The sequence below is a fragment of the Epinephelus lanceolatus genome, chromosome 13 (genome assembly GCF_041903045.1).
Source record: "Epinephelus lanceolatus isolate andai-2023 chromosome 13, ASM4190304v1, whole genome shotgun sequence".
NCBI lineage: Eukaryota > Metazoa > Chordata > Actinopteri > Perciformes > Serranidae > Epinephelus > Epinephelus lanceolatus.
The window spans coordinates 8,142,602-8,154,614 of NC_135746.1; the positions used below are offsets into that span (position 1 = coordinate 8,142,602).

Consider the following 12,013-nt stretch of genomic DNA (forward strand, 5'->3'; position numbering starts at 1 on the left):
GACTAGCTGTAATAATTTCAGGTTACATTCAAGCAGATCGTTTTCCTGGTCTGCAGGTTAAAATACTGTTTTTGTTTTCTATGATAAAATCAGTGCAGTGCGTTTGATGTGTTTTCATACATGCGCACACACAATCATACCGTTTAATATGTGAGTCATATATTAAAACAGAAAAACTGAGGGGCTTCTCAAGGATTCAATAATCATATTTCTACACAACAGTAACAATAATGAAGTTCACTGGTTCGGCATTACTCCAAACAAAGTGCTGCGTCCTCTAAAACCATCACAAAATCAATACAAGACATTTCTAATAATTTAGTTAAAAGCAGTGGCCTCTGCTTTTACCTTACTTCCTCGCTTTAGTTAGTGATGTCACATGTCAGCCCCTCTGTCTCCGCCGTCTCTGCCGTCTCTTTCCACTGTGTGCAGTGGAACAAAGCGGAGATGGCAGAGAAACTTATCTTTAAAAAGAAACTGCACAGTGTTGTGGAATAATTTGGTAAACTGTCACAGAGAGCGAATCCTATCTCAGAGAATGCCAGTCACACACACACACGGACACACACACAAGCTTACGAGCATGCACACGCACACACACTCATGCATTCACACACACACACACATACACACACAGGGACTTTGGTGTTTACATCATATGGGAAGGTATTTTTTCCCCTCACACTGCCAGGGAACAGGCCCACGCATGGACACACAGACGCTGACTAAGGCCCTAAGACTGCTGGGGGGTGGGGGGTGAGCGTGTGCATGTGTATGTGTGTGTGTGTGTGTGTGTGTGTGTGTGTGTGTATGTGTGTGCACATATGTATACAATTACTGTAGTTGTGCATCTGTGTCCAACTGTTACTTGTTGAAGTGAAGTTCGGTCATTGTTTGGACAGCATCTGTGATTTATTTGTGCAGTTATGGTCTAACAGCCAAATCACCAGAAAAAATGTTGCCATCATCTCTGCAAACCACGGGTAAGTTACATTTACATGTTATTATGTAGCAGATACTGTGGTCAATGTGGTTATGTGTAGGCAAAAAACACCTGGTTATAGTCAGGAAAAGGGCATGTTTTGGCTTTAATTACAGTTTTGGGGGCACAATGCCAGCAGGTAATGCAGCAATGTCTCAGTAAAAAGCTACCGCTTCTTGTGGCATAATCCTGTTGGAAAAACACCAACAGGTAGCCATAAATGAACCATGATTGGAGCCTGAAAAGCAGCTGAAAAATCACTAGTGGGTTGCTACAAAACACCTGCATTTGGTGCCTAAGAAGCTGTTGGAAAACACAAATGGGCCCCTGTATAACACCTGTGTTTGGAGCTGAAAAGCCAGTGGAAAAACACTGGAGGGTTACTACAAAACACCCACGTCTGGTGCCTTTAAAGCCACTAGAAAATCACAGATGGGTCCTGTATTTGCAGCCTAAAAGCAATGTAAAAACACAGATGGGTTGCTACAAAACACCCGGGTTTGGGGCCTGGAAAGCAGCTGGTAAAACGCTGATGGTGAACCTTAAAACACCTGCATTTGGAGCCTAAAAAGTCTCTGCAAAAACAGTGATGGGTCCCTACAAAACACAAGTTTGGAGCCCAAGAAGCCGCCGGAAAAACATGGATAGGTTGCTACACAACACCCACATTTAGTGCCTAAAAAGCCGTTGGAAATCACAAATAGGTTCCTGCGTATCACCTGTATTTGGAGCCTAAAAGCCAGTGGAAAAACACTGAGGGGTTACTACAAAACACCCACATTTGAAGCCTAAAAGCCAGTGGAAAAACACTGATAGGTTGCTACAAAACACCTGCGTCTGGAGCCAAAAAAGTTGCTGGTAAAACACTGATGTTTCACGTTAAAACACCAACCTCTGGAGCCTAAAAAGCTGCTGGAAAAGTACTGATGGTTCACTACAAAACACCTCCATTTGGAGCCTGAAAAGCTGCTGAAACAACTTAGATAGGTCTCTACAAAACACTCATGTTTGAAACCTCAAAAGCCGCACGAAGAACACTGACGGGTTGCTACAAAACACCTGCGTTTAGAGCCTAAACATCTGCTGGAAAAGCACAGATGGGTTACAACAAAACACCAACCTTTCTCTTATGAACTATGCAAAAGAAATCTATTTATGCTTTGCTTTGGGCTGGGTCTACAGTGTGTGTGTGTGGGTTTTGTCTTTGTGTTTATTTATGCATATGTGTGTGTATGTTTGTGCAAGCCATCCTGTGCAGTGTTAAGCTGCTGTGTGTGGTTAGTGGAACGTACAGTGGACCGTTTGTGGTTTGGTCTTAGCGCAGCTGAGTTAATACTAATCAGTTTATTAGGAAAATCTGCATATTTTGAGTTCGTGCATGTGTGTATTTATACCGTGTGTGTGTTGTTGCTCAGCTCGTAAACTGTTAAGTCACTGTGTGGTGTGACTTCCCTTCGGTTTGGGGTTTGAGGGTAAAGAGAGAAAGTGGGAGAGGACGGCGGAAAGACAAAGTGTGGCTGTGCATCTTTGTGTGTGTGTTCAGGTCTGTTAAAAGCTCCCAGTTCTCCCATCCAACGTTCGATGGCTGATGTTCAGAGCCGCGACCGCAACGCCTGGAGAACACAACAGGCGGTCTATTCAACCCAAGACACAAATAGAGCACTCTTCCTCTGTGCTTAAAACCCCGTAGCTCAAACGGCAAGCTAAAAACAGATATTTTTGTCGAGAGCTGGAGAAGGCCAACCACCAAATCGCTCCTCTTTCTCCATGACGCTGTGTTTTCTCTTGCTAAAATAAGAACTGGCACGTACAGTATCTGTGGAGACGACCCAGCAGCATCTCGTTCTCCTTTCATTCGCTGCCTGCCTGTGATTGTTGGCGAGTCTCGGGATGAGAATCAACAAAGGTCAGACAGTCGCAGACGGAGGGCAACAAGACGATGGAGTTACCAGTTGCGAGACACTGGGATATTCATTTCAAATAGAAGCCAGTCTCAGGGGGCCGCAACAGGCTGCAACAGTGTGTGTGTGTGCTGCACGAGCATCTCTAAACGCCTCATGTTGCTGCAGAACAATAAAGTATCTATTAGCTGTGAAGTCTTTCCACTTTAAGGGGAAAGGACGAGGGGAAAAGAGGAGGAGGAGTAAACACATTATATAAATCAGATGGCTCCTGAGGTCATTTTTGTCTCCACACACGATCATGCATGCCAACACACACACATACACACACACACACACACACACACACGGTGTATGGCTGCATCCACTTATGACATCACTGTAGCTAGCCAGAAAGACAGGAGAGTCAGAGAGAGCCAAGCTGACGTCATCCCATTCACTCAGTGTCCATTACGTAATCACGGGTCCAACGCCTGCAGGACAGGCATGCTGTGTGTGTTTTTTTTTGTGATCACATGCAGGGCAAGAACACATAATTGCAATCTCATGTGTGAGAGGAGACATAAAATGAGGCATGCTGATGACATCATTAGCGGGAGGCGGCCTGGCGTGAGCGTGGCGGCTATGACATGGTGAGAGTGTTTGGGTAGAAGAGGAGGAGACAGAGCGCTGCAAACACAGTCAGAGTTATGCAACGTAAATCCAACTCAACAGACTAGAAAGGGCCTTTTTTGCCTTTCCTCTGTGTGCACAGTGTACACACAGTGTGCTGTGTGTCTGTGTGTGTCTTAAGTGACTTTTCTCTCGCACTTTTACTTGAGGCGAAGAGTGCATTAAAAGCACACAAGCACTCAAGCATACTGCTGAAATGCACACTGAAATCTACACACACACACACACGCATATACATACACATTCTCTCCCCCCCACTTATAAACAAAGCTTCCTAAGGACAGGAAATCCTTCCACCCACGTTCCTGTGTTGCTTGGCAACCGGAGCAGCGTCACTGTGTGCATGCCTCCGCCGCTGAAAACAACACACACAAGATGCACACACAGACTGCAACTCCTTGAACTCCGCTCCTTTAAAAGCACCAAAAAATAAAGCAGCAGTCAGTGGAGCCAAAGCTGAGCAGGCTGATACTCGCCACAGCTGCCCTCCGATTCGTCAGCTATGGATCTAAACCAAACATGACATCACCCCTTGTAAACATAAAACACTTTTTCCCCCATTTATAAAATCTATTTTTACACCCGCTGACGTCTTTCCATGCGAGAGGGTGCGCGTGCGTGCGGCCGTGCTCGCGCCTGCTCTTCTGTATGTGTCAGTGTGTATTCATGTGCGTGCGACGGTGCGAGGATGCGACCGGCAATAGCTCAGCACGATTAAGTGGAGAGAGGCTAATTGAGCAGAGGTGCCCATCACTGTGGACAATGAGTCCATTTCAAATCAGCAGGAGGCCTATTGAAGACAATAATAACCTGGGGGATACAGAAGAGCATTATTCTTCTGAGCCATTCTGGCCACTTAGGCCGGCTGTGTTTCCACTGCAATTTAAAACTGTGCTTTTAACTCTCCACTTGTTTTAACACATGAATCAGTACACCAAAGGCAAAGGTCACCTTCCAAAAAACATTAACGGGATTAATTAATGACAGGAAACTCTGTCATTTGCTAATAATCCCCATGTCGTAAAAAAGTATGAAAAATAATTAAAAAGACTGAGAGTGGCAACAACTTTGAAAAGTTTCTCCTGTGAAGCATCATCCATCTGTTTTATGGTGAATTAAGTGCGATGTGGATCCAAATGTTTCACACGTCTCTCTCTCTCTCTCAGACTTTGAGGGGCTGCTATGACCTACAAGGTGAGGGTCACATGGGGAAACATAGCTAGTACCACCCATAGACTGTATTAGAATAATGGACGTAGCTAACATTACCCATTGGTTTGTGGACTCCAATTTGAAGTTTGGCATTTTGGCTGTTGCCATCTTAGATTTTTGGAGCCAAAAGTGACCATAGTTTGACAAATTTAAACAGGTGAGTTACATAAAAATTCAGCCTCTGTACAGTTGTCAAGAACAGGGTAATAAGTTATCGAGACCAGGCTGTAAAGTTGGTGATTTAAACATAAAGATCACACTTGTAGAGCCAGCCTCAAGTGGACACTTGTGGAACTGCAGTTTTTGGCACTTTCGTATTGGCTTCTCTAGGTGGCTAATGTTACTCTGACCTGCATGCTAACAAGGTGGCTAATTCTCGTATTAATCTAGAAGCACAGACTTACAGCTGATGTTTCAAAAAGTTCGACTTACGGGGCGTTGGTCATTGGTGGTAGAGCAGGTGCCCCATGTACAAGGCTGTTGCCGCAGCAGCCCAGGTTCGAATCCAGCTCGTGGCCCTTTGCTGCATGTCATTCCCTCTCTCTCTTCCCCTTTCATACTTACCTGTCCTGTGCATTAAAGGCAAAAATGCCCAAAAAAATCTTAAAAAAAAAAAAAAGTTCAACTTATATCCCTGTCTCTTATCAGGTTTTTAATTTGGTTTCTGTTGAGTTTGATTGAAGAGTGTTTTCCAATGAGTAACGAGGCAATTATTTAGTTTGAGCCGGGTAACGTAGCAAACTCACCACTGGAGGAGGGGGACTGCACACAAATACCACTTGGTCAGGTGTCGTAGGTCATGGTAGCCTCTGAAAAATGCTTTGGGTGCTGTCAAAACGGTTTCTCTGTTAATGACTGTTTAGAAAAAGGCAGTGATGGATGTATACGGCTACTTGTTCTGTTATCGTGGAGCAATCTTTAGTTTTCATCTGCTGAGAGATGAACAGTTTAAGGAGCTTATCTATGACTCACAGTCTGAGCCGAGATTGCCTGCACACAGCTCTCAACATGGAGGCGGCTGAGCAGGTGGCTAGCAGCTAACAATGCTAAAAGCATAAACAGTGTTACCAAAGGCAACAGTGCTGACAGAGCTAATGGTGCTATGTGGGGTAAACTGAAGGTTGGATGCCACACTCTCACTCAGCGATAACCATCGTATAAGCGCAGTGCAGCGCGCCAGTGATTAGCCACTAGCCACTAGCCACTAGCCAGTGAAATACACACACAGGAACACTTTTTACACAGAGATCACACTATAGAGCCGCTAGAAAGTCTCTTCTTTGCGCTGCCTTTGCATTTTTACACAGCACCAAACAACAGCTGCATCATGCCGACCCAGTGTGTGATTTCAGATATCATGCCAGCATCCCAGAGGCAAAGAGGCATGATGGGTTTGACATGTAACACAAAAGTGCCAATGTGTCAGCAACGCTTTATAAACAATTACAATGGCATAACACTGCGTCCCTGTTATATGGCAGCTGATCTCGCACTTTGCTCGGAGGATATGGAGCTCTCGGACCTCATTGTTTTCCCAACTTGCGGACATTTTTGGCCTCTGTTCTTCTCCTCTGAGTTAGCTGCTAACTGCTACACACAACAAAACCTCAAAACACATCCATGGGTCCATCCTGCCGGCTGTCCCTTTTATACAGACGTACAATCGGTGCTGTTGCTACCCCTGCTGTCATCTTAGAGGCGAGACAACCCCATACCCAAACTGTGTACCTTTTATACAGAACTCCGAGGTGGAATAAAGGTGCTGTGTAAAAGGGGGCCAGGGACTCGCATACAGTAACATGCACACACACAGACCAATTTTACAAAAGCCAAAACTGAAGACAAAAAAACATTTGGGAGGATTTTGCCCAAATATTTATTTTAATGTAAAACATGACTTTTTTGTGACAAATAATACGAGACGCATTCGGTAAATTGTTTTTAAAGTTACCCTTTATTTTGAGATTTCAGGATGCAACCCTACTTCCCATGTCTTAGTATTTTTACTACAAATTAAGTCCTTATTTTAAGATGAATGAATTCAATGCCTTTTAAAACTTTTTAAGGATCTACAGGAACCCTTCACACTAGGATGCACGATAACATCGGCAACAATATCGGTATCAGCCAATATTCACTTTAAAATTAACTACGAGAATCAGCCTTTAAATAAGCATTTTATTAATTAGCACAAAGAATGAATATTACATACTTTGAAAAGTATTCTATTTCATGTGTCCATCTGCTGGTGGGCCGTCGAAGAGACTTGAGAATATGAGAATGAGTTGTTACATATCCGCACAAAATCCAAATCGTGCATCCCTACTTCACACAGAAGGAGACTGACTTCATTGTCCGCCATATCTTAACATCACAATCAAGGTTTGCTGTTATATTAACAAACTGCCGGCACAGTGGTGCAGTGGTTAGCATTGTCGCGTCACAGCAAGACGGTTCCTGGTTTGAACCCAGAGTGGGGGAGCCCTTCTGTTCAGTTTCCATGTTCTCCCTGTGTCAGCGTGGGTTTCCTCCAGGTACTCCAGCTTCCTCCCACAGTCCAAAGACATGCAGGTTAACTGGTGACTCTAAATTGTCCGTAGGTGTGAATGTGAGTGTGAATGGTTGTCTGTGTCTATGTGTCAGCCCCTTTTACACTGCCAGATTTTCTGCAAATGTTGGGCCGTTTTCCTGGCAAGCTGCAAGCGTTCATACACACAGAGCCGGATTGGCAAACCGAGGCGCACAATTTTCCGCCTCATAGGGTAGACATATTGGCAGAACCCTTTCAGTTTAAACAGACTGAGGCGGCCTTCTGCAACGGGAGGAGCTGTTGATGACGCCGCACGTGCGACCCACTGGCGGTGAATAAACAGGAAACAGCTGATAGCAGGAATTAGCGAGCAGCTAGTAGCAAGAGGGAAACGCAAACCTGACAGACACTGTAAAGATGAGCAACTGAGGAGACAAGGAATTGCGCGCCCTCCTTGCCCTCGCAAACGAAGAGGCCATTAACCGACAGATGACGGCGACGGTGAAGGACGGGCCGACTTACGAGAGAATCACCAAAGGACTGAATAGCTGCGGCTTCCCTCCCACGTCACTGTTTACGTCACACGCTGAGCTACACGTTTTGTTACTTGCTCACGCCCCCCATTGCCCCGAAAAAGGTGCATTCCGTATAAACAAAAGTAGGTAGATGCCCGATTTTGTTTTTATACTGCCAATGCTGAAAAAAGACTGATTGGGCTTTCCTGCAAATTTACACAGTTCCTATCTAAAAAGGGCTTATGTGTCAGCCCTGTGATAGTCTGGTGGCCTGTCCAGGGTGAACCCTGCCTCTCACCCAGTGTCAGCTGGAATAGGCTCCAGCCCCCTGCAACCCCTAACAGGATAAGCACTTACTGAAATTAAATGGATGAATGTTATGTTAATGCTCTGATTGTCGGATACAGCTCCTTTAATGATCGTAGGTGCCTTAATAATTTTTTTCTTTAGGGTGGTGGAGGGGTGGACAGTGACTTTAATTAGTTTAACTATATTTAGTGTGGTTGGATCCAGTGGGAGTCAAGCGGTGGCACTCAGACAGACAGAAGTGCCTCACTCTTACTGCTAAATGTATCTTTGGGAAAAAAATCATAGTACTTTTAAAACCACAAAATAAAGGAGACGTTTCAGCACGGACACACTGAGATACGATGTCAACACTGACCCTTCTCTGTCCTCTTTTCTCTGAGTAATCATAAAACTACAGAAGTCAGGATATTGTTATCACTTGTGCTGATAAGGCGCACCTCTGTAGTGTTTACCTTTCAGGACTGAACGTACTCCTGCTGTACAGATTTTATTCTGACGGTGCATTTCAGACGCTCTGCCATATGGCTCCTGGGCCACAGCTGACCAGAGCGCAGCAGTGTGTTACAGCGTAGCTCCAGGCACCGCTAACACAATCAGAAATATTAAAGCAGCCACTTTTGAGTATTTACGCTGAATAAATCATGCACTGGCGTCTGTGCTTTTATTCAAAACACAGACTGTTCAATTCATTCACACATGAATTATAGATCCATTATGGACTGTTTTAGCTGTGTTGAGGGAATCAGACTAACAACAGTTGTTCTGAGAGCACTAACCCACTGAGCCATCCATACCAATTATCTGCGTCTGGGGTGGAGTCTGGATTCAATATTCAATTTACACGATTCAATCTCACATCTGAGCTTCGCCGTGACGAGCCGCCGGTGTCAAAAGAGCCGTAACGGAGACAAAAAAAGCAGCGCGGGCTTCCTCTGAGGAACTCAACTGTCTCCAAAGTGGAAAAGAAGCGGGCTAACTGAACGTCACGCTGCAGGGGTGTCCATTGAGAGACAGGGAGAGGTGGAGGGGCGAGAACTCCATTGAGCGCAGCCATGGGGGGTCAATATGTGAATGAACGTTTGGCATGGAGGTGAATTATGAATGAGCAGCACTCCCGAGCACTCCTGGAGAGAGCATGTCAGCCCCCGTCTCCTCCACTCCGTCTCCTCCGCTTTCTTTTCCACCTCCTACAAAAAAAAAACCTCCATCATCCTTTTTCCCTTCCTTCCTCTCCATCTCATCCCTCGCTACCAGATTAATCTCCTCATCTGCCTTATTGTCGGTCATCTGATCACTCTTCCTCCCCCCGTAACCCTCCTCCACCTCCTGTCTCCAGACCAGAGGGTGGAGGTGGGAGGGAGGTGGAGGTGGAGGTGGAGGTAGACACACACGGCGTCTGTCTGAGGAGACGACAGAACATTCTTTACCCCGCACATACATATTTACACAGCCTCAGACGGACACACACACACACACACACAGTGGCGAAGGATAATATAAAAGCAAACAGTCCCGCACGTGCAGAGGCGGACGCGTGCATTAAGTGAAACGCTCTCAGGCACTGACACACACACACACACATTTCTCCCAGCTGTTCTGCTGGCCATGGAGCTTGTGTGTGTGTGTGTGTGTGTGTGTGTGTGTGTGTAGTCGTCTGTGTGTAATCCAATGTGCTGCTGCTCAGCCTGTGCCACGCTCTCTCCTCTGTTGCTGTGCGTCTGATCAGATCTGCCTCCCCTCAACCTGTTTGCGGTATATGGCACACACACACACACACACACACACACACACACACACACACATACAGTACACGCACACACACAGGAAGGAGCTGCTACTACGTTATCGAGCCTCAAACACAAAATGCATTCTGGGCTTTTTGCAACCTGCAACCGAACAGTGTGTGTTACCTGCTGCACTGGAAACTCCACACACACACACACACACACACACACAATGAAGCAGAGTGGTAAAAATTGACTCCTGTTACCCCCCCTTTCTCCTCCAGCTTCAACTTCAAGTACCTGAGAAGTGTGTGTGTGTGTGTGTGTGTGTGCATGTGTGTGTTGGACTGGGATCATGCTGCTCCCTAAAAAAGTATCCACTCCTTTTGATCCCTTCACTCCAGTTTACAGCGGTCAGCTCAGCTCGCTTTACACACTTTGGCCCCTTTTTAGCTCGTGGAAAAACAACCCTAAACACACACACACACACACACACACACACACACACACACTGATGTGTATATATAGGCTACACACAAACACACACTTGGACACACACACACACATATATATATACCCCGACCCCCTCACACTCTCACACACACACACACACACCTCCACTCTTCCCTTTAAGTGCAGAGCCATGCAGCACATGTCAACACCCCGCGCACACACACACACACACACACACACACACACACAGATAAAGCCCCATAAAGTCACCTTAGGATCCTTGTGTGTTCCAGACGAGCCCCTTCTTCACAGTCTTCCTCTCCTCTGTCACACTTCTCTCTCTCCTCCTCTCCTCCTTTCCTTCCGTCCTTCCTTCCTTCCTTCCTTCCTTCCGTGCTGTCCGTCCGTCCTTCCTTCCTTCCTCTCTCCTCTCTTCTCTCTTGGTCTCGGTGCTCGGTCACTTCCCAGCGTTTTTCCCGAGCCCCTCCATATCCGCCCCGCCAGTCGTTTCTAACCACCGAGCGAGCGTACCTTCACACACACACACGCGCACACACACACGAGCCGCTGCGTTCCTATAGTCTCGCTCTCTCGCGCTCTCTGTTTATCCCTCTCTGCGCTCGCGCTCTCTCTCCTCTGTCGGAGAAGCTCGCGGAGTGTGTGTGCGTGTGTGTGGAAGTGTGTGTTTGTGTACGCTTGTGTGCGTGGACCGTGTGTGTGTGAGTGTGTGTGTGTGTTTGTGTGCTCTGCCTTGCCCCGCCAGCAGCAGAGGACTTCCCCCGGTGCCCGCCCCGGGTCCTAGCGCCGGCCCTGTTCACTGAAAGAATGCTATTGTGTACGGAAGGTAGCGTCAGAGATCGTCTCTGATTGGACAGGAGCACTCACCCCTGGGGATTTTTTTTTTTTTGCCTTTTTTTTTGGCTATTAGTACATCTTTAATTTCAATTGAGAAAATAAATTCTGCTGTTTTTCAGAGGTTACAAGATAATTATTTCAGAATTCAGAGAAAAGTTTTAATGGGGAAAAAATCTGCTATTTTTTTTCTGAATTCATGAAAAACTGCTGTTAATTCAGTATTGACAAGATTGTATTTGCACTAATTCAGAAAAGCAAGAGCATAAAATTTTATAAAAACTTTTCTCAGAATTTTGGGTTAATAATCTTGTTTAATCAGAAAAACAGAGTATTTTTATGTTATTTATTTATTCATTTGATTATTTATTTTTTTAAAAAACTGTTCTCAGATATGTTTTTCGAGACAGTGATTTCCTTAATTCGGAAAAACAAGACCAAAAATTTTTTCCATGAAAACTTTTGTCAAAATTCAATTAAGGAAAAAACAAAGCAGATTTTTTTCATATAAACTTTGGTCCAATTTTTGAAATAATTTCCATGAAACTTTTGTCAGAATTCTGAGATAATTGTTTCCCTAATTTAGGAAAAACAGTGCAGAAAATTTTTACTCTCTATTTTTAATCTCTGAATTTTAAAACAATTACCTTGTAAATTTAGAAAAACAAGACCGGAATTTTTTCCCATGAAAACTTACATCAGAATTCTGAGTCAATTATCTCGTTAATTAAGGAAAAGCATAGCAGATTTTTTAAATAAAACCTTTTCTTCAGATTTTGAGATGATAATCTCATTTATACAGACAAACAAGAACAGATTTTTTTGTTCTTGAATTTTTCTCTGAATCTTAAGATAATTACCTA

The 12,013-nt window shown here is 44.9% G+C and overlaps 1 protein-coding gene across 1 annotated transcript in view; it reads right to left on the bottom strand.

Annotated features, from left to right (window-relative positions):
* LOC117270653 (forkhead box protein N3-like) overlaps positions 1 to 11,046 on the bottom strand; it is a 105,589-nt gene extending 94,543 nt beyond the window's left edge. Inside the window, exon 1 of the mRNA XM_033648382.2 lies at positions 10,569 to 11,046. The gene's annotated coding sequence lies outside the window, so the exon portion shown is untranslated. The remainder of the gene's footprint in view (positions 1 to 10,568) is intronic.
* Positions 11,047 to 12,013: the final 967 nt, after the last annotated feature.